This window comes from Callospermophilus lateralis, chromosome 1, assembly GCF_048772815.1.
Source record: "Callospermophilus lateralis isolate mCalLat2 chromosome 1, mCalLat2.hap1, whole genome shotgun sequence".
Taxonomy (NCBI): Eukaryota; Metazoa; Chordata; class Mammalia; order Rodentia; family Sciuridae; genus Callospermophilus; species Callospermophilus lateralis.
This window is the reverse complement of record NC_135305.1, coordinates 162,732,824-162,756,232: the sequence shown is the minus strand read 5'-3', so window position 1 is coordinate 162,756,232 and position 23,409 is coordinate 162,732,824.

Sequence of the window (23,409 nt, the reverse complement as noted above, 5' to 3'; positions counted from 1 at the left end):
TTTTCCACAGTCTGTGCCTAGGGCTACATGAAGAGGAAACAAACCATAGAGACAAAACTGAGAACTCCTTATTTTGTCAAGTTCAAAAAGATAATACAAAACCATGTTGGATTTAGAGTTCCAAATTCATCTATTTATATAGGAGAGAACAGAGTGAAACCTAATAATAAAAAACTGCTAATGTAAACGAATGCTTCAACTTAGAAGAACAAAATGTGGTGAGCCATGTGGATTTGTGTACTTGCTTTGCGACCACGTGGTCATCAAGATTGGGTGAAAAAATATTTGCTGGTATTTCGGAAACTCGTAATTTCTTGGAAGCTTGGCAACCCCTTTCAATGAAAGTGCTTTTCACAGTCTCTGCTTACGGCTACTTGAAGAGGAAATAAACAATAGAGACAAAACTGAGAACTCCTTTATTTTGTTAAGTTTTCAAAGAGCTACTACAAACCATGCTGGATTTAGAGTTCCAAATTCATCTATCTATATAGGAGATAACAGAGGGAAACCTAAAAATATAAACTGCTACTGTAAACGACCGCTTCAAAGTAGAAGAACAAAATTTGGTGAGTCAAGTGGGATTTGTGTACCAATCATTACCACCAAGTATCATCAAGTTGGGGTGAAAAATATTTGCTGGTATTTCGGAAACTCGTTATTTCTTGAAGCTTGGCAACCCCTTTGAATGAAAGTGCTTTCCACAGTCTCTGCTTAGGGGCTACTTGAAGTAGGAAAGAAACCATAGAGACAAAACTGAGAACTCCTTTATTTTGTCAAGTTTCAAAAAGCTACTACAAACCATGTTGGATTTAGAGTTCCAAATTCATCTATCAATACAGGAGAGAACAGAGGGAAACCTTAATATAAAAACTGCTACTGTAGACGAACGCATCAAACCTAGAAGAACAAAATTTGGTGAGCCATGTGGGATTTGTGTAGTCATCATTACCACCAAGTATCATCAGTTTGGGTGAGAAAATATTTGCTGGTATTTCGGAAACTCGTTATTTCTTAGAAGCTTGGCAACCCCTCTCAATGAAATTTCTTTTCCACAGTCTGTGCCTAGGGCTACTTGAAGAGGAAACAAACCATAGAGACAAAACTGAGAACTCCTTTATTTTGTCAATTTTCAAACAGCTACTACAAACCATGTTGGATTTAGAGTTCAAAATTCATCTATCTATATAGGAGAGAACAGAGGTAAACCTAAATATAAAAACTGCTACTGTAGACAACGCATCAACCTAGAAGAAAAAAAGTTGGTTACCCAAGTGGGATTGGTGTACTGATCCTTACCTCCAAGTATCCATCAAGATTGGGTGAAAAAATATTTGCTGCTATTTTCGGAAACTCCTTATTTCTTAGAAGCTTGGCAATCCTCTCAATGAAAGTGCTTTTCCACAGTCTGTGCCTATGGCTACGTGAAGGGGAAACAAACCATAGGAACAAAATTAACTCCTTAATTTGTCAAGTTTCAAAGAGCTACTACAAACCATGTTGGATTTAGAGTTCCAAATTCATCTATCTACATAGGAGAGAAAAAGAGTGAATCCTAAATATAAAAACTGCTACTGTAAACGAACACTTCAAACTAGAAGAAAAAAATTTGGTGAACCAAGTGATATTTGTGTACTTGTCATTACCACCACGTGTCATCAAGATTGGTGAAAAAATATTTGATGGTGTTTAGGAAACTGTAATTTCTTGAAAGATTGGCAACCCCTTTCAATGAAACTGCTTTTTCACAGTCTCTGCTTAGGGCTACTTGAAGAGAAAAAAAATCATAAAGACAAAACTGAGAACTCCTGTACTTTGTCAAGTTTCAAAGAGCTACTACAAAACATGTGGATTTAGAGTCCAAATTCATCTATCTATATAGGAGAGAACAGAGGGAAACCTAAATATAAAAACTGCTACTTTAGACGAACGCTAAAACCTAGAGGAACACAATTTGGTGAGCCAAGTGGGAATTGTGTACTGATCATTACCACCACGTATCATCAAGATTGGGTCAAAAAATATTTGCTGGTATTTCGGAAACCCGTTATTTCTTAGAAGCTTGGCAACCCCTCTCAATGAAAGTGCTTTTCCACAGTCTGTGCCTAGGGCTACATGAAGAGGAAACAAACCATAGAGACAAAACTGAGAACTCCTTCATTTTGTCAAGTTTCAAAAAGATAATACAAACCATGTTGGATTTAGAGTTCCAAATTCATCTATTTATATAGGAGAGAACATAGTGAAACCTAATAATAAAAACTGCTAATGTAAACGAATGCTTCAACTTAGAAGAACAAAATGGTTGAGCCATGTGGATTTGTGTACTTGTCTTTGCGACCACGTGTCATCAAGATTGGGTGAAAAAATATTTGCTGGTATTTCGGAAACTCGTAATTTCTTGGAAGCTTGCAACCCCTTTCAATGAAAGTGCTTTTCCACAGTCTCTGCTTATGGCTCCTTGAAGAGGAAATAAACAATAGAGACAAAACTGAGAACTCCTTTATTTTGTTAAGTTTCAAAGAGCTACTTCAAACCATGCTGGATTTAGAGTTCCAAATTCATCTATCTATATAGGAGATAACAGAGGGAACCTAAAAATATAAACTGCTACTGTAAACGACCGGCTTCAAAGTAGAAGAACAAAATTTGTGAGTCAAGTGGGATTTGTGTACCATCATTACCACCAAGTATCATCAAGTTGGGGTGAAAAATATTTGCTGGTATTTCGGAAACTCGTTATTTCTGGAAGCTTGGCAACCCCTTTGAATGAAAGTGCTTTCCACAGTCTCTGCTTAGGGCTACTTGAAGAGGAAAGAAACCATAGAGACAAAACTGAGAACTCTTTATTTTGTCAAGTTGTCAAAAAGCTACTACAAACCATGTTGGATTAGAGTTCAAAATTCATCTATCTATAGTAGGAGAGAACAGAGTAAACCTAAATCTAAAAACTGCTACTGTAGACGAACGCATCACCTAGAAGAAAAAAAGTTGGTTACCCAAGTGGGATTGGTGTACTGATTGGTGTACTGATCCTTACCTCCAAGTATCATCAAGATTGGGTGAAAAAATATTTGCTGCTATTTCGGAAACTCCTTATTTCTTAGAAGCTTGGCAATCCCTCTCAATGAAAGTGCTTTTCCACAGTCTGTGCCTATGGCTACGTGAAGAGGAAACAAACCATAGAGACAAAATTAACTCCTTTATTTTGTCAAGTTTCAAAGAGCTACTACAAACCATGTTGGATTTAGAGTTCCAAATTCATCTATCTACATAGGAGAGAAAAGAGTGAATCCTAAATATAAAAACTGCTACTGTAAACGAACACTTCAAACTAGAAGAAAAAAATTTGGTGAACCAAGTGATATTTGTGTACTTGTCATTACCACCACGTGTCATCAAGATTGGGTGAAAAAATATTTGCTGGTGTTTCGGAAACTTGTAATTTCTTGGAAGATTGGCAACCCCTTTCAATGAAACTGCTTTTTCACAGTCTCTGCTTAGGGCTACTTGAAGAGAAAAAAAATCATAAAGACAAAACTGAGAACTCCTGTACTTTGTCAAGTTTCAAAGAGCTACTACAAACCATGTTGGATTTAGAGTTCCAAATTCATCTATCTATATAGGAGAGAACAGAGGGAAACCTAAATATAAAAACTGCTACTTTAGACGAACGCTAAAACCTAGAGGAACACAATTTGGTGAGCCAAGTGGGATTTGTGTACTGATCATTACCACCACGTATCATCAAGATTGGGTCAAAAAATATTTGCTGGTATTTCGGAAACCCGTTATTTCTTAGAAGCTTGGCAACCCCTCTCAATGAAAGTGCTTTTCCACAGTCTGTGCCTAGGGCTACATGAAGAGGAAACAAACCATAGAGACAAAACTGAGAACTCCTTCATTTTGTCAAGTTTCAAAAAGATAATACAAACCATGTTGGATTTAGAGTTCCAAATTCATCTATTTATATAGGAGAGAACATAGTGAAACCTAATAATAAAAACTGCTAATGTAAACGAATGCTTCAACTTAGAAGAACAAAATGTGGTGAGCCATGTGGGATTTGTGTACTTGTCTTTGCGACCACGTGTCATCAAGATTGGGTGAAAAAATATTTGCTGGTATTTCGGAAACTCGTAATTTCTTGGAAGCTTGGCAACCCCTTTCAATGAAAGTGCTTTTCCACAGTCTCTGCTTATGGCTCCTTGAAGAGGAAATAAACAATAGAGACAAAACTGAGAACTCCTTTATTTTGTTAAGTTTCAAAGAGCTACTTCAAACCATGCTGGATTTAGAGTTCCAAATTCATCTATCTATATAGGAGATAACAGAGGGAAACCTAAAAATATAAACTGCTACTGTAAACGACCGCTTCAAAGTAGAAGAACAAAATTTGGTGAGTCAAGTGGGATTTGTGTACCAATCATTACCACCAAGTATCATCAAGTTGGGGTGAAAAAATATTTGCTGGTATTTCGGAAACTCGTTATTTCTTGGAAGCTTGGCAACCCCTTTGAATGAAAGTGCTTTTCCACAGTCTCTGCTTAGGGCTACTTGAAGAGGAAAGAAACCATAGAGACAAAACTGAGAACTCCTTTATTTTGTCAAGTTTCAAAAAGCTACTACAAACCATGTTGGATTTAGAGTTCAAAATTCATCTATCTATATAGGAGAGAACAGAGGTAAACCTAAATATAAAAACTGCTACTGTAGACGAACGCATCAACCTAGAAGAAAAAAAGTTGGTTACCCAAGTGGGATTGGTGTACTGATCCTTACCTCCAAGTATCATCAAGATTGGGTGAAAAAATATTTGCTGCTATTTCGGAAACTCCTTATTTCTTAGAAGCTTGGCAATCCCTCTCAATGAAAGTGCTTTTCCACAGTCTGTGCCTATGGCTACGTGAAGAGGAAACAAACCATAGAGACAAAATTAACTCCTTTATTTTGTCAAGTTTCAAAGAGCTACTACAAACCATGTTGGATTTAGAGTTCCAAATTCATCTATCTACATAGGAGAGAAAAGAGTGAATCCTAAATATAAAAACTGCTACTGTAAACGAACACTTCAAACTAGAAGAAAAAAATTTGGTGAACCAAGTGATATTTGTGTACTTGTCATTACCACCACGTGTCATCAAGATTGGGTGAAAAAATATTTGCTGGTGTTTCGGAAACTTGTAATTTCTTGGAAGATTGGCAACCCCTTTCAATGAAACTGCTTTTTCACAGTCTCTGCTTAGGGCTACTTGAAGAGAAAAAAAATCATAAAGACAAAACTGAGAACTCCTGTACTTTGTCAAGTTTCAAAGAGCTACTACAAACCATGTTGGATTTAGAGTTCCAAATTCATCTATCTATATAGGAGAGAACAGAGGGAAACCTAAATATAAAAACTGCTACTTTAGACGAACGCTAAAACATAGAGGAACACAATTTGGTGAGCCAAGTGGGATTTGTGTACTGATCATTACCACCACGTATCATCAAGATTGGGTCAAAAAATATTTGCTGGTATTTCGGAAACCCGTTATTTCTTAGAAGCTTGGCAACCCCTCTCAATGAAAGTGCTTTTCCACAGTCTGTGCCTAGGGCTACATGAAGAGGAAACAAACCATAGAGACAAAACTGAGAACTCCTTCATTTTGTCAAGTTTCAAAAAGATAATACAAACCATGTTGGATTTAGAGTTCCAAATTCATCTATTTATATAGGAGAGAACATAGTGAAACCTAATAATAAAAACTGCTAATGTAAACGAATGCTTCAACTTAGAAGAACAAAATGTGGTGAGCCATGTGGGATTTGTGTACTTGTCTTTGCGACCACGTGTCATCAAGATTGGGTGAAAAAATATTTGCTGGTATTTCGGAAACTCGTAATTTCTTGGAAGCTTGGCAACCCCTTTCAATGAAAGTGCTTTTCCACAGTCTCTGCTTATGGCTCCTTGAAGAGGAAATAAACAATAGAGACAAAACTGAGAACTCCTTTATTTTGTTAAGTTTCAAAGAGCTACTTCAAACCATGCTGGATTTAGAGTTCCAAATTCATCTATCTATATAGGAGATAACAGAGGGAAACCTAAAAATATAAACTGCTACTGTAAACGACCGCTTCAAAGTAGAAGAACAAAATTTGGTGAGTCAAGTGGGATTTGTGTACCAATCATTACCACCAAGTATCATCAAGTTGCGGTGAAAAAATATTTGCTGGTATTTCGGAAACTCGTTATTTCTTGGAAGCTTGGCAACCCCTTTGAATGAAAGTGCTTTTCCACAGTCTCTGCTTAGGGCTACTTGAAGAGGAAAGAAACCATAGAGACAAAACTGAGAACTCCTTTATTTTGTCAAGTTTCAAAAATCTACTACAAACCATGTTGGATTTAGAGTTCCAAATTCATCTATCAATACAGGAGAGAACAGAGGAAAACCTTAATATAAAAACTGCTACTGTAGACGAACGCATCAACCTAGAAGAACGAAATTTGGTGAGCCATGTTGGATTTGTGTACTCATCATTAGCACCAAGTATCATCAAGTTTGGGTGAGAAAATATTTGCTGGTATTTCGGAAATTCGTTATTTCTTAGAAGCTTGGCAAACCCTCTCAATGAAATTGCTTTTCCACAGTCTGTGCCTAGGGCTACTTGAAGAGGAAACAAACCATAGAGACAAAACTGAGAACTTCTTTATTTTGTCAAGTTTCAAACAGCTACTACAAACCATGTTGGATTTAGAGTTCCAAATTCATCTATCTATATAGGAGAGAACAGAGTGAATCCTAAATATAAAAACTGCTACTGTAAACGAACACTTCAAACTAGAAGAAAAAAATTTGGTGAACCAAGTGATATTTGTGTACTTGTCATTACCACCACGTATCATCAAGACTGGGTGAAAAAGTATATGCTTGTATTTCGGGAACTCGTAATTTCTTGGAAGCGTAGCAACCCCTCTAAATGAAACTGATTTTCCACAGTCTGTGCCTAGGGCTACTTGAAGAGGAAAGAAACCATAGAGACAAAACAGAGAACTCCTTTATTTGGCAAGTTTCAAAGAGCTACTACAAACCATGTTGGATTTAGAGTTCCGAATTCATCTATCTATATAAGCGAGAACAGAGTGAAACCTAAAAATAAAAACTGCTACGGTAAACGAACGCTTCGACCTAGAAGATCAAAATTTGGTGAGCCAAGTGGGATTTGTGTCCTTGTCATTACCACCAGGTATCATCAAGATTCGGTGAAAAAATATTTGCTGGTGTTTCGGAAACTCGTAATTTCTTGGAAGATTGGCAACCCCTTTCAATGAAACTGCTTTTTCACAGTCTCTGCTTAGGGCTACTTGAAGAGAAAAAAAATCATAAAGACAAAACTGAGAACTACTTTACTTTGTCAAGTTTCAAAGAGCTACTACAAACCATGTTGGATTTAGAGTTCCAAATTCATCTATCTATATAGGAGAGAACAGAGGGAAACCTAAATATAAAAACTGCTACTTTAGACGAACGCTAAAACATAGAGGAACACAATTTGGTGAGCCAAGTGGGATTTGTGTACTAATCATTACCACCACGTATCATCAAGATTGGGTCAAAAAATATTTGCTGGTATTTCGGAAACCCGTTTTTTCTTAGAAGCTTGGCAACCCCTCTCAATGAAAGTGCTTTTCCACAGTCTGTGCCTAGGGCTACATGAAGAGGAAACAAACCATAGAGACAAAACTGAGAACTCCTTAATTTTGTCAAGTTTCAAAAAGATAATACAAACCATGTTGGATTTAGAGTTCCAAATTCATCTATTTATATAGGAGAGAACAGAGTGAAACCTAATAATAAAAACTGCTAATGTAAACGAATGCTTCAACTTAGAAGAACAAAATGTGGTGAGCCATGTGGGATTTGTGTACTTGTCTTTGCGACCACGTGTCATCAAGATTGGGTGAAAAAATATTTGCTGGTATTTCGGAAACTCGTAATTTCTTGGAAGCTTGGCAACCCCTTTCAATGAAAGTGCTTTTCCACAGTCTCTGCTTACGGCTACTTGAAGAGGAAATAAACAATAGAGACAAAACTGAGAACTCCTTTATTTTGTTAAGTTTCAAAGAGCTACTACAAACCATGCTGGATTTAGAGTTCCAAATTCATCTATCTATATAGGAGATAACAGAGGGAAACCTAAAAATATAAACTGCTACTGTAAACGACCGCTTCAAAGTAGAAGAACAAAATTTGGTGAGTCAAGTGGGATTTGTGTACCAATCATTACCACCAAGTATCATCAAGTTGGGGTGAAAAAATATTTGCTGGTATTTCGGAAACTCGTTATTTCTTGGAAGCTTGGCAACCCCTTTGAATGAAAGTGCTTTTCCACAGTCTCTGCTTAGGGCTACTTGAAGAGGAAAGAAACCATAGAGACAAAACTGAGAACTCCTTTATTTTGTCAAGATTCAAAAAGCTACTACAAACCATGTTGGATTTAGAGTTCCAAATTCATCTATCAATACAGGAGAGAACAGAGGGAAACCTTAATATAAAAACTGCTACTGTAGATGAACGCATCAACCTAGAAGAACGAAATTTGGTGAGCCATGTGGGATTTGTGTAGTCATCATTACCAAAAAGTATCATCAAGTTTGGGTGAGAAAATATTTGCTGGTATTTCGGAAACTCGTTATTTCTTAGAAGCTTGGCAAACCCTCTCAATGAAATTGCTTTTCCACAGTCTGTGCCTAGGGCTACTTGAAGAGGAAACAAACCATAGAGACAAAACTGAGAACTTTTTTATTTTGTCAAGTTTCAAACAGCTACTACAAACCATGTTGGATTTAGAGTTCCAAATTCATCTATCTATATAGGAGAGAACAGAGTGAAACCTAAAAATAAAAATTGCTACTATAAACGAATGCTTCAACTTAGAAGAACATTATTTGGTGAGCCATGTGGGATTTGTGTACTTGTCTTTGCAACCACGTATCATCAAGATTGGGTGAAAAAATATTTGGTGGTATTTCGGAAACTCCTAATTTCTTGGAAGCTTGGCAACCCCTTTCAATGAAAGTGCTTTTCCACAGTCTCGGCTTAGGTCTACTTGAAGAGGAAACATACCATAGAGACAAAACTGAAAACTACTTTATTTTCTCAAGTTTCAAAGAGCTACTACAAACCATGTTGAATTTAGAGTTCCAAATTCATCTATCTATACAAGAGAGAACAGAGTGAAACCTACATATAAATACTGCCACTGTAGACGAACGCTTCAACCTAGAAGAACACAATTTGGTGAGCAAACTGGGATTTGTGTACTGATCATTACCACCACGCATCATCAGGATTGGGTGAAAAAATATTTGCTGGTATTTCGGAAACTCGTTATTTCTTAGAAGCTTGGCAACCCCTCTCAATGAAAGTGCTTTTCCACAGTCTGTGCCAAGGGCTACTTGAAGAGGAAAAAAACCATAGAGACAAAACTGAGAACTCCTTTATTTTGTCAAGTTTCAAAGACCTCTACAAACCATGTTGGATTAGAGTTCCAAATTCATCTATCTATATAGGAGAGAAGAGAGGGAAACCTAAATATTAAAACTGCTACTTTAGACGAACGCTAAAACCTAGAGGAACACAATTTGGTGAGCCAAGTGGGATTTGTGTACTGATCATTACCACCACGTATCATCAAGATTGGGTGAAAAAATATGTGCTGGTATTTCGGAAACTTGTTATTTCTTAGAAGCTTGGCAACCCCTCTCAATGAAAGTGCTTTTCCACAGTGTGTGCCTAGGGCTACATCAAGAGGAAACAAACCATAGGGACAAAACTGAGAACTCCTTTATTTTATCAAGTTTCAAAAAGCTACTACAAACCATGTTGGATTTAGAGTTCCAAATTCATCTATCTATATAACAGAGAAAAGAGGGAAACTTAAATATAAAAACTGCTACTGTAGACGAACGCTTCAACCTAGAAGAACAAAATTTGGTGATCCAAGTGGGATTTGTGTACTTGTCATTACCACCACGTATCATCAAGATCGGGTGAAAAAATATATGCTGGTATTTGGGGAACTCGTAATTTCTTGGAAGCTTGGCAACCCATTTCAATGAAAGTGCTTTTCCACAGTCTCCTCTTAGGGCTACTTGAAGAGGAAACAAATCATAGAGACAAAACTGAGAACTCCTTTATTTTGTCAGGTTTCAAAGAGCTACTACAAACCATGATGGATTTAGAGTTCCAAATTCATCTATCTATATAGGAGAGAAAAGAGTGAAACCTAAATATAAAAACTGCTACTGTAGACGAACGCTTCAACCTAGAAGAACAAAATTTGGTGAGCAAAGTGGGATTTGTGTACTGATCATTACCACCAAATATCATCAAGATTGGGTGAAAAAATATTTGCTGGTATTTCGGAAACTCGTTATTTCTTAGAAGCTTGGCAACCCCTCACAATGAAAGTGCTTTTCTAATCTGTGATTAGGGCTACGTGAAGAGGAAACAAACCATAGAGACAAAACTGAGGACTCCTTTATTTTGTCAAGTTTCAAAGAGCTACTACAAACCATGTTGGATTTAGAGTTCCAAATTCATCTATCTATATAACAGAGAACAGAGTGAAACCTACATATAAATACTGTTACTGTAGACGAACGCTTCAACCTAGAAGAACACAATTTGGTGAGCAAAGTGGGATTTGTGTACTGATCATTACCACCACGCATCATCAAGATTGGGTGAAAAAATATTTGCTGGTATTTCGGAAACTCGTTATTTCTTAGAAGCTTGGCAACCCCTCTCAATGAAAGTGCTTTTCCACAGTCTGTTCCTAGGGCTACTTGAAGAGGAAACAAACCATAGAGACAAAACTGAGAACTCCTTTTTTTTGTCAAGTTTCAAAGAGCTACTACAAACCATGTTGGATTTAAGTTTCAAATTCATCTATCTATATCGAAGAGAACAGAGTGAAACCTAAATATAAGAACTGGTACTGTAGACGAATGCTTCAACCTAGAAGAAAAAATTTGGTGAGACAAGTGGGATTGGTGTATTTATCATTACCACCAAGTGTCATCAAGATTGGGTGAAAATATATTTGCTGGTATTTCGGAAACTTTTTATTTCTGAGAAGCTTGGCAACCCCTATCAATGAAAGTGCTTTTCCACAGTCTGTGCCTAGGGCTACTTGAAGAAGAAACAAACCATAGAGAAAAAACTGAGAACTCTTTTATTTTGTCAAGTTTCAAAGAGCTACTGCAAGCCATGTTGGATTTAGAGTTCCAAATTCATATATCTATATAGGAGAGAACAGAGTGAAACCTAAAAATAAAAACTGCTACAGTAAACGAACGCTTCAACTTAAAAGAACAAAATGTGGTGAGCCAAGTGGGATTTGTGTACTTGTCATTACCACCAAGTATCATCCAGATTGGGTGAAAAAATATTTGCTGGTATTTCGGATACTCGTAATTTCTTGGAAATTTGGCAACCCATTCAATGAAAGTGCTTTTCCACAGTCTGTGCCTAGGGCTACTTGAAGAGGAAACAAACAATAGAGACAAAACTGAGACCTTCTTTATTTTGTCAAGTTTCAAAGAGCTACTAAAAACCATGTTGGATTTAGAGTTCCAAATTCATCTATCTATATAGGAGAGAACAGAGTGAAACCTAAAAATAAAAACAGCTACTGTAAACGAACGCTTCAAATAGAAGAACAATATTTGGTGAGCCAAGTGGGATTTGAGTACTTGTCATTACCACCTCGTGTCATCAAGATTGGGTGAAAAAATATATGCTGGTATTTAGGAAACTCGTTATTTCTTAGAAGCTTGGCAACCCCTCTCAATGAAAGTGCTTTTCCACAGTGTGTGCCTAGGGCTACTTCAAGAGGAAACAAACCATAGGGACAAAACTGAGAACTCCTTTATTTTATCAAGTTTCAAAAAGCTACTACAAACCATGTTGGATTTAGAGTTCCAAATTCATCTATCTATATAACAGAGAAAAGAGGGAAACTTAAATATAAAAACTGCTACTGTAGACGAACGCTTCAACCTAGAAGAACAAAATTTGGTGATCCAAGTGGGATTTGTGTACTTGTCATTACCACCACGTATCATCAAGATCGGGTGAAAAAATATATGCTGGTATTTGGGGAACTCGTAATTTCTTGGAAGCTTGGCAACCCATTTCAATGAAAGTGCTTTTCCACAGTCTCCTCTTAGGGCTACTTGAAGAGGAAACAAATCATAGAGACAAAACTGAGAACTCCTTTATTTTGTCAAGTTTCAAAGAGCTACTACAAACCATGATGGATTTAGAGTTCCAAATTCATCTATCTATATAGGAGAGAAAAGAGTGAAACCTAAATATAAAAACTGCTACTGTAGACGAACGCTTCAACCTGGAAGAACAAAATTTGGTGAGCAAAGTGGGATTTGTGTACTGATCATTACCACCACGCATCATCAAGATTGGGTGAAAAAATATTTGCTGGTATTTCGGAAACTCGTTATTTCTTAGAAGCTTGGCAACCCCTCACAATGAATGTGCTTTTCTAATCTGTGCCTAGGGCTACGTGACGAGGAAACAAACCATAGAGACAAAACTGAGAACTCCTTTATTTTGTCAAGTTTCAAAGAGCTACTACAAACCATGTTCGATTTAGAGTTCCAAATTCATCTATCTATATAAGAGAGAACAGAGTGAAACCTACATATACATACTGCTACTGTAGATGAACGCTTCAACCTAGAAGAACAAAATTTGGTGATCCAAGTGGGATTTGTGTACTTGTCAGTACCACAACGTATCATCAAGATCGGGTAAAAAAATATATGCTGGTATTTCGGGAACTTGTAATTTCTTGGAAGCTTGGCAACCCCTTTCAATGAAAGTGCTTTTCCACAGTCTCCTCTTAGGGCTACTTGAAGAGGAAACAAACCTTAGAGACAAAACTGAGAACTACTTTATTTTGTCAAGTTTCAAAGAGCTACTACAAACCATGTTGAATTTAGAGTTCCAAATTCATCTATCTATATAAGAGAGAACAGAGTGAAACCTACATATAAATACTGCTACTGTAGACGAACGCGTCAACCTAGAAGAACACAATTTGGTGAGCAAAGTGGGATTTGTGTACTTATTATTACCACCAAATATCATCAAGTTTGGGTGAAAAAATATTTTCTGGTATTTCGGAAACTCATAATTTCTTGGAAGCTTGGCAACCCCTTTCAATGAAATTGCTTTTCCAAGTCTGTGCCTAGGGCTACTTGAAGAGGAAACAAACCATAGAGACAAAACTGAGAACTCCTTTATTTTGTCAAGTTTCAAAGAGCTACTGCAAACCATGTTGGATTTAGAGTTCCAAATTCATCTATCTATATAAGAGAACAGAGTGAAACCTACATATAAAAACTGCTACTGTAGACGAACGCTTCAACCTAGAAGAACACATTTTGATGACCCGAGTGGGATTTGTGTACTGATCATTACCACCACGCATCATCAAGATTGGGTGAAAAAATATTTGCTGGTATTTCGGAAACTCGTTATTTCTTAGAAGCTTGGCAACCCCTCACAATGTATGTGCTTTTCTAATCTGTGCCTAGGGCTACGTGACGAGGAAACAAACCATAGAGACAAAACTGAGAACTCCTTTATTTTGTCAAGTTTCAAAGAGCTACTACAAACCATGTTGGATTTAGAGTTCCAAATTCATCTATCTATATAAGAGAGAACAGAGTGAAACCTACATATACATACTGCTACTGTAGATGAACGCTTCAACCTAGAAGAACAAAATTTGGTGATCCAAGTGGGATTTGTGTACTTGTCAGTACCACCACGTATCATCAAGATCGGGTAAAAAAATATATGCTGGTATTTCGGGAACTTGTAATTTCTTGGAAGCTTGGCAACCCCTTTCAATGAGAGTGCTTTTCCACAGTCTCCTCTTAGGGCTACTTGAAGAGGAAACAAACCTTAGAGACAAAACTGAGAACTACTTTATTTTGTCAAGTTTCAAAGAGCTACTACAAACCATGTTGAATTTAGAGTTCCAAATTCATCTATCTATATAAGAGAGAACAGAGTGAAACCTACATATAAATACTGCTACTGTAGACGAACGCTTCAACCTAGAAGAACACAATTTGGTGAGCAAAGTGGGATTTGTGTACTTATTATTACCACCAAATATCATCAAGTTTGGGTGAAAAAATATTTTCTGTTATTTCGGAAACTCATAATTTCTTGGAAGCTTGGCAACCCCTTTCAATGAAATTGCTTTTCCAAGTCTGTGCCTAGGGCTACTTGAAGAGGAAACAAACCATAGAGACAAAACTGAGAACTCCTTTATTTTGTCAAGTTTCAAAGAGCTACTGCAAACCATGTTGGATTTAGAGTTCCAAATTCATCTATCTATATAAGAGAACAGAGTGAAACCTACATATAAAAACTGCTACTGTAGACGAACGCTTTAACCTAGAAGAACACATTTTGATGACCCGAGTGGGATTTGTGTACCGATCATTACCACCAAGTATCATCAAGATTTGGTGAAAAAATATTTGCTGGTATTTCGGAAATTCGTTATTTCTTAGAAGATTGGCAAACCCTCTCAATGAAATTGCTTTTCCACAGTCTGTGCCTAGGGCTACTTGAAGAGGAAACAAACCATAGACAAAACTGAGAACTCCTTTATTTTGTCAAGTTTCAAACAGCTACTACAAACCATGTTGGATTTAGAGTTCCAAATTCATCTATCTATATAGGAGAGAACACAGTGAAACCTAAAAATAAAAACTGCTACTGTAAACGAATGCTTCAACTTAGAAGAGCATTATTTGGTGAGCCATGTGTTATTCGTGTACTTGTCTTTGCGACCACGTATCATCAAAATTGGGTGGAAAAATATTTGCCGGTATTTCGGAAACTCTTAATTTCTTGGAAGCTTGGCAACCCCTTTCAATGAAAGTGCTTTTCCACAGTCTCTGCTTAGGGCTACTTGAAGAGGAAAGAAACCATAGAGACAAAACTGAGAACTCCTTTATTTTGTCAAGTTTCATATAGCTACTACAAACTATGTTGGATTTAGAGTTCCAAATTAATCTATCTATATAGGAGAGAACAGAGGGAAACCTAAATATAAAAACTGCTACTGTAGACGAACGCATCAACCTAGAAGAAAAAAAGTTGGTTACCCAAGTGGGATTGGTGTACTGATCCTTACCTCCAAGTATGATCAAGATTGGGTGAAAAAATATTTGCTGCTATTTCGGAAACTCGTTATTTCTTAGAAGCTTGGCAATCCCTCTCAATGAAAGTGTTTTTCCACAGTCTGTGCCTAGGGCTACTTGAAGAGGAAACAAACCATAAAGACAAAAATGAACTCCTTTATTTTGTCAAGTTTCAAAGAGCTACTACAAACCATGTTGGATTTAGAGTTCCAAATTCATGTATCTACATAGGAGAGAACAGAGTGAATGTAAATATAAAAACTGCTACTCTAAACGAACACTTCAAACTAGAAGAAAAAAATTTGGTGAACCAAGTGATATTTGTGTACTTGTCATTACCACCAGGTATCATCAAGATTGGGTGTAAAAATATGTGCTTGTATTTGGGGAACTCGTAATTTCTTGGAAGCGTAGCAACCCCTCTAAATGAAACTGATTTTCCACAGTCTGTGCCTAGGGCTACTTGAAGAGGAAGGAAACCATAGAGACAAAACGGAGAACTCCTTTATTTTGTCAAGTTTCAAAGAGCTACTACAAACCATGTTGGATTTAGAGTTCCGAATTCATCTATCTATATAAGCGAGAACAGAGTGAAACCTAAAAATAAAAACTGCTAAGGTAAACGAACGCTTCGACCTAGAAGATCAAAATTTGGTGAGCCAAGTGGGATTTGTGTCCTTGTCATTACCACCAGGTATCATCAAGATTGGGTGAAAAAATATTTGCTGGTGTTTCGGAAACTCGTAATTTCTTGGAAGATTGGCAACCCCTTTCAATGAAACTGCTTTTTCACAGTCTCTGCTTAGGGCTACTTGAAGAGAAAAAAAATCATAAAGACAAAACTGAGAACTCCTTTACTTTGTCAAGTTTCAAAGAGCTACTACAAACCATGTTGGATTTAGAGTTCCAAATTCATCTATCTATATAGGAGAGAACAGAGGGAAACCTAAATATAAAAACTGCTACTTTAGACGAACGCTAAAACCTAGAGGAACACAATTTGGTGAGCCAAGTGGGATTTGTGTACTGATCATTACCACCACGTATCATCAAGATTGGGTCAAAAAATATTTGCTGGTATTTCGGAAACCCGTTATTTCTTAGAAGCTTGGCAACCCCTCTCAATGAAAGTGCTTTTCCACAGTCTGTGCCTAGGGCTACATGAAGAGGAAACAAACCATAGAGACAAAACTGAGAACTCCTTCATTTTGTCAAGTTTCAAAAAGATAATACAAACCATGTTGGATTTAGAGTTCCAATTTCATCTATTTATATAGGAGAGAACATAGTGAAACCTAATAATAAAAACTGCTAATGTAAACGAATGTTCAACTTAGAAGAACAAAATGTATTGAGCCATGTGGGATTTGTGTACTTGTCTTTGCGACCACGTGTCATCAAGATTGGGTGAAAAAATATTTGCTGGTATTTCGGAAACTCGTAATTTCTTGGAAGCTTGGAAACCCCTTTCAATGAAAGTGCTTTTCCACAGTCTCTGTTTACGGCTACTTGAAGAGGAAATAAACAATAGAGACAAAACTGAGAACTCCTTTATTTTGTTAAGTTTCAAAGAGCTACTACAAACCATGCTGGATTTAGAGTTCCAAATTCATCTATCTATATAGGAGATAACAGAGGGAAACCTAAAAATATAAACTGCTACTGTAAACGACCGCTTCAAAGTAGAAGAACAAAATTTGGTGAGTCAAGTGGGATTTGTGTACCAATCATTACCACCAAGTATCATCAAGTTGGGGTGAAAAAATATTTGCTGGTATTTCGGAAACTCGTTATTTCTTGGAAGCTTGGCAACCCCTTTGAATGAAAGTGCTTTTCCACAGTCTCTGCTTAGGGCTACTTGAGGAGGAAAGAAACCATAGAGACGAAACTGAGAACTCCTTTATTTTGTCAAGTTTCAAAAAGCTACTACAAACCATGTTGGATTTAGAGTTCCAAATTCATCTATCAATACAGGAGAGAACAGAGGGAAACCTTAATATAAAAACTGCTACTGTAGACGAACACATCAACCTAGAAGAATGAAATTTGGTGAGCCATGTTGGATTTGTGTACTCATCATTACCACCAAGTATCATCAAGTTTGGGTGAGAAAATATTTGCTGGCATTTCGGAAACTCGTTATTTCTTAGAAGCTTGGCAACCCCTCTCAATGAAATTGCTTTTCCACAGTCTGTGCCTAGGGCTACTTGAAGAGGAAACAAACCATAGAGACAAAACTGAGAACTCCTTTATTTTGTCAAGTTTCAAACAGCTACTACAAACCATGTTGGATTTAGAGTTCAAAATTCATCTATCTATATAGGAGAGAACAGAGGTAAACCTAAATATAAAAACTGCTACTGTAGACGAACGCATCAACCTAGAAGAAAAAAAGTTGGTTACCCAAGTGGGATTGGTGTACTGATCCTTACCTCCAAGTATCATCAAGATTGGGTGAAAAAATATTTGCTGCTATTTCGGAAACTCCTTATTTCTTAGAAGCTTGGCAATCCCTCTCAATGAAAGTGCTTTTCCACAGTCTGTGCCTATGGCTACGTGAAGAGGAAACAAACCATAGAGACAAAATTAACTCCTTTATTTTGTCAAGTTTCAAAGAGCTACTACAAACCATGTTGGATTTAGAGTTCCAAATTCATCTATCTACATAGGAGAGAAAAGAGTGAATCCTAAATATAAAAACTGCTACTGTAAACGAACACTTCAAACTAGAAGAAAAAAATTTGGTGAACCAAGTGATATTTGTGTACTTGTCATTACCAACACGTGTCATCAAGATTGGGTGAAAAAATATTTGCTGGTGTTTCGGAAACTTGTAATTTCTTGGAAGATTGGCAACCCCTATCAATGAAACTGCTTTTTCACAGTCTCTGCTTAGGGATACTTGAAGAGAAAAAAAATCATAAAGACAAAACTGAGAACTCCTGTACTTTGTCAAGTTTCAAAGAGCTACTACAAACCATGTTGGATTTAGAGTTCCAAATTCATCTATCTATATAGGAGAGAACAGAGGGAAACCTAAATATAAAAACTGCTACTTTAGACGAACGCTAAAACCTAGAGGAACACAATTTGGTGAGCCAAGTGGGATTTGTGTACTGATCATTACCACCACGTATCATCAAGATTGGGTCAAAAAATATTTGCTGGTATTTCGAAAACCCGTTATTTCTTAGAAGCTTGGCAACCCCTCTCAATGAAAGTGCTTTTCCACAGTCTGTGCCTAGGGCTACATGAAGAGGCAACAAACCATAGAGACAAAACTGAGAACTCCTTCATTTTGTCAAGTTTCAAAAAGATAATACAAACCATGTTGGATTTAGAGTTCCAAATTCATCTATTTATATAGGAGAGAACATAGTGAAACCTAATAATAAAAACTGCTAATGTAAACGAATGCTTCAACTTAGAAGAACAAAATGTGGTGAGCCATGTGGGATTTGTGTACTTGTCTTTGCGACCACGTGTCATCAAGATTGGGTGAAAAAATATTTGCTGGTATTTCGGAAACTCGTAATTTCTTGGAAGCTTGGCAACCCCTTTCAATGAAAGCGCTTTTCCACAGTCTCTGCTTACGGCTACTTGAAGAGGAAATAAACAATAGAGACAAAACTGAGAACTCCTTTATTTTGCTAAGTTTCAAAGAGCTACTTCAAACCATGCTGGATTTAGAGTTCCAAATTCATCTATCTATATGGGAGATAACAGAGGGAAACCTAAAAATATAAACTGCTACTGTAAACGACCGCTTCAAAGTAGAAGAACAAAACTTGGTGAGTCAAGTGGGATTTGTGTACCAATCATTACCACCAAGTATCATCAAGTTGGGGTGAAAAAATATTTGCTGGTATTTCGGAAACTCGTTATTTCTTGGAAGCTTGGCAACCCCTTTGAATGAAAGTGCTTTTCCACAGTCTCTGCTTAGGGCTACTTGAAGAGGAAAGAAACCATAGAGACAAAACTGAGAACTCCTTTATTTTGTCAAGTTTTAAAAAGCTACTACAAACCATGTTGGATTTAGAGTTCCAAATTCATCTATCAATACAGGAGAGAACAGAGGAAAACCTTAATATAAAAACTGCTACTGTAGACGAACGCATCAACCTAGAAGAACGAAATTTGGTGAGCCATGTTGGATTTGTGTACTCATCATTAGCACCAAGTATCATCAAGTTTGGGTGAGAAAATATTTGCTGGTATTTCGGAAATTCGTTATTTCTTAGAAGCTTGGCAAACCCTCTCAATGAAATTGCTTTTCCACAGTCTGTGCCTAGGGCTACTTGAAGAGGAAACAAACCATAGAGACAAAACTGAGAACTTCTTTATTTTGTCAAGTTTCAAACAGCTACTACTAACCATGTTGGATTTAGAGTTCCAAATTCATCTATCTATATAGGAGAGAACAGAGTGAATCCTAAATATAAAAACTGCTACTGTAAACGAACACTTCAAACTAGAAGAAAAAAATTTGGTGAACCAAGTGATATTTGTGTACTTGTCATTACCACCACCTATCATCAAGATTGGGTGAAAAAGTATATGCTTGTATTTCGGGAACTCGTAATTTCTTGGAAGCGTAGCAACCCCTCTAAATGAAACTGATTTTCCACAGTCTGTGCCTAGGGCTACTTGAAGAGGAAAGAAACCATAGAGACAAAACAGAGAACTCCTTTATTTTGTCAAGTTTCAAAGAGCTACTACAAACCATGTTGGATTTAGAGTTCCGAATTCATCTATCTATATAAGCGAGAACAGAGTGAAACCTAAAAATAAAAACTGCTACGGTAAACGAACGCTTCGACCTAGAAGATCAAAATTTGGTGAGCCAAGTGGGATTTGTGTCCTTGTCATTACCACCAGGTATCATCAAGATTCGGTGAAAAAATATTTGCTGGTGTTTCGGAAACTCGTAATTTCTTGGAAGATTGGCAACCCCTTTCAATGAAACTGCTTTTTCACAGTCTCTGCTTAGGGCTACTTGAAGAGAAAAAAAATCATAAAGACAAAACTGAGAACTACTTTACTTTCTCAAGTTTCAAAGAGCTACTACAAACCCTGTTGGATTTAGAGTTCCAAATTCATCTATCTATATAGGAGAGAACAGAGGGAAACCTAAATATAAAAACTGCTACTGTAGACGAACGCATCAACCTAGAAGAACGAAATTTGGTGAGCCATGTTGGATTTGTGTAGTTATCATTACCACCAAGTATCATCAAGTTTGGGTGAGAAAATATTTGCTGGTATTTCGGAAACTCGTTATTTCTTAGAAGCTTGGCAAACCCTCTCAATGAAATTGCTTTTCCACAGTCTGTGCCTAGGGCTACTTGAAGAGGAAACAAACCATAGAGACAAAACTGAGAACTTTTTTATTTTGTCAAGTTTCAAACAGCTACTACAAACCATGTTGGATTTAGAGTTCCAAATTCATCTATCTATATAGGAGAGAACAGAGTGAAACCTAAAAATAAAAATTGCTTCTATAAACGAATGCTTCAACTTAGAAGAACATTATTTGGTGAGCCATGTGGGATTTGTGTACTTGTCTTTGCAACCACGTATCATCAAGATTGGGTGAAAAAATATTTGGTGGTATTTCGGAAACTCCTAATTTCTTGGAAGCTTGGCAACCCCTTTCAATGAAAGTGCTTTTCCACAGTCTCGGCTTAGGTCTACTTGAAGAGGAAACATACCATAGAGACAAAACTGAAAACTACTTTATTTTGTCAAGTTTCAAAGAGCTACTACAAACCATGTTGAATTTAGAGTTCCAAATTCATCTATCTATATAAGAGAGAACAGAGTGAAACCTACATATAAATACTGCTACTGTAGACGAACGCTTCAACCTAGAAGAACACAATTTGGTGAGCAAACTGGGATTTGTGTACTGATCATTACCACCACGCATCATCAGGATTGGGTGAAAAAATATTTGCTGGTATTTCGGAAACTCGTTATTTCTTAGAAGCTTGGCAACCCCTCTCAATGAAAGTGCTTTTCCACAGTCTGTGCCAAGGGCTACTTGAAGAGGAAAAAAACCATAGAGACAAAACTGAGAACTCCTTTATTTTGTCAAGTTTCAAAGACCTCTACAAACCATGTTGGATTTAGAGTTCCAAATTCATCTATCCATATAGGAGAGAAGAGAGGGAAACCTAAATATTAAAACTGCTACTTTAGACGAACGCTAAAACCTAGAGGAACACAATTTGGTGAGCCAAGTGGGATTTGTGTACTGATCATTACCACCACGTATCATCAAGATTGGGTGAAAAAATATTTGCTGGTATTTCGGAAACTCGTTATTTCTTAGAAGCTTGGCAACCCCTCTCAATGAAAGTGCTTTTCCACAGTGTGTGCCTAGGGCTACTTCAAGAGGAAACAAACCTTAGGGACAAAACTGAGAACTCCTTTATTTTATCAAGTTTCAAAAAGCTACTACAAACCATGTTGGATTTAGAGTTCCAAATTCATCTATCTATATAACAGAGAAAAGAGGGAAACTTAAATATAAAAACTGCTACTGTAGACGAACGCTTCAACCTAGAAGAACAAAATTTGGTGATCCAAGTGGGATTTGTGTACTTGTCATTACCACCACGTATCATCAAGATCGGGTGAAAAAATATATGCTGGTATTTGGGGAACTCGTAATTTCTTGGAAGCTTGGCAACCCATTTCAATGAAAGTGCTTTTCCACAGTCTCCTCTTAGGGCTACTTGAAGAGGAAACAAATCATAGAGACAAAACTGAGAACTCCTTTATTTTGTCAAGTTTCAAAGAGCTACTACAAACCATGATGGATTTAGAGTTCCAAATTCATCTATCTATATAGGAGAGAAAAGAGTGAAACCTAAATATAAAAACTGCTACTGTAGACGAACGCTTCAACCTGGAAGAACAAAATTTGGTGAGCAAAGTGGGATTTGTGTACTGATCATTACCACCACGCATCATCAAGATTGGGTGAAAAAATATTTGCTGGTATTTCGGAAACTCGTTATTTCTTAGAAGCTTGGCAACCCCTCACAATGAAAGTGCTTTTCTAATCTGTGATTAGGGCTACGTGACGAGGAAACAAACCATAGAGACAAAACTGAGGACTCCTTTATTTTGTCAAGTTTCAAAGAGCTACTACAAACCATGTTGGATTTAGAGTTCCAAATTCATCTATCTATATAAGAGAGAACAGAGTGAAACCTACATATAAATACTGTTACTGTAGACGAACGCTTCAACCTAGAAGAACACAATTTGGTGAGCAAAGTGGGATTTGTGTACTGATCATTACCACCACGCATCATCAAGATTGGGTGAAAAAATATTTGCTGGTATTTCGGAAACTCGTTATTTCTTAGAAGCTTGGCAACCCCTCTCAATGAAAGTGCTTTTCCACAGTCTGTGCCTAGGGATACTTGAAGAGAAAACAAACCATAGAGACAAAACTGAGAACTCCTTTATTTTGTCACGTTTCAAAGAGCTACTACAAACCATGTTGGATTTAAGTTCCAAATTCATCTATCTATATCGAAGAGAAGAATTGAAACCTAAATATAAGAACAGCTACTGTAGACAAAGGCTTCAACCTAGAAGACCAAAATTTGGTGAGCCTAATGGGATTGGTGTATTTATCATTACCACCAAGTATCATCAAGATTGGGTGAAAAAATATTTGCTGGTATTTCAGAAACTCGTAATTTCTTCAACTTTGGCAACCCCATGCAATGAAAGTGCTTTTCCACAGTCTGTGCCTAGGGCTACTTGAAGACGAAACAAACCATAGAGACAAAACTGAGAACTCCTTTATTTTGTCAAGTTTCAAACATCTACTATAAACCATGTTGGATTTAGAGTTCCAAATTCATCTATCTATATAGGAGAGAACAGAGTGAAACCTAAAAATAAAAACTGCTACTATAAACGATTGCTTCAACTTAGAAGAACATTATTTGGTGAGCCATGTGGGATTTGTGTACTTGTCTTTGCAACCACGTATCATCAAGACTGGGTTAAAAAATATTTGCTGGTATTTCGGAAACTCGTATTTTCTTGGAAGCTTGGCAACCCCTTTCAATGAAAGTGCTTTTCCACAGTCTCTGCTTAGGGCTACTTGAAGAGGAAAGAAACCATAAAGACAAAACTGAGAACTCCTTTAT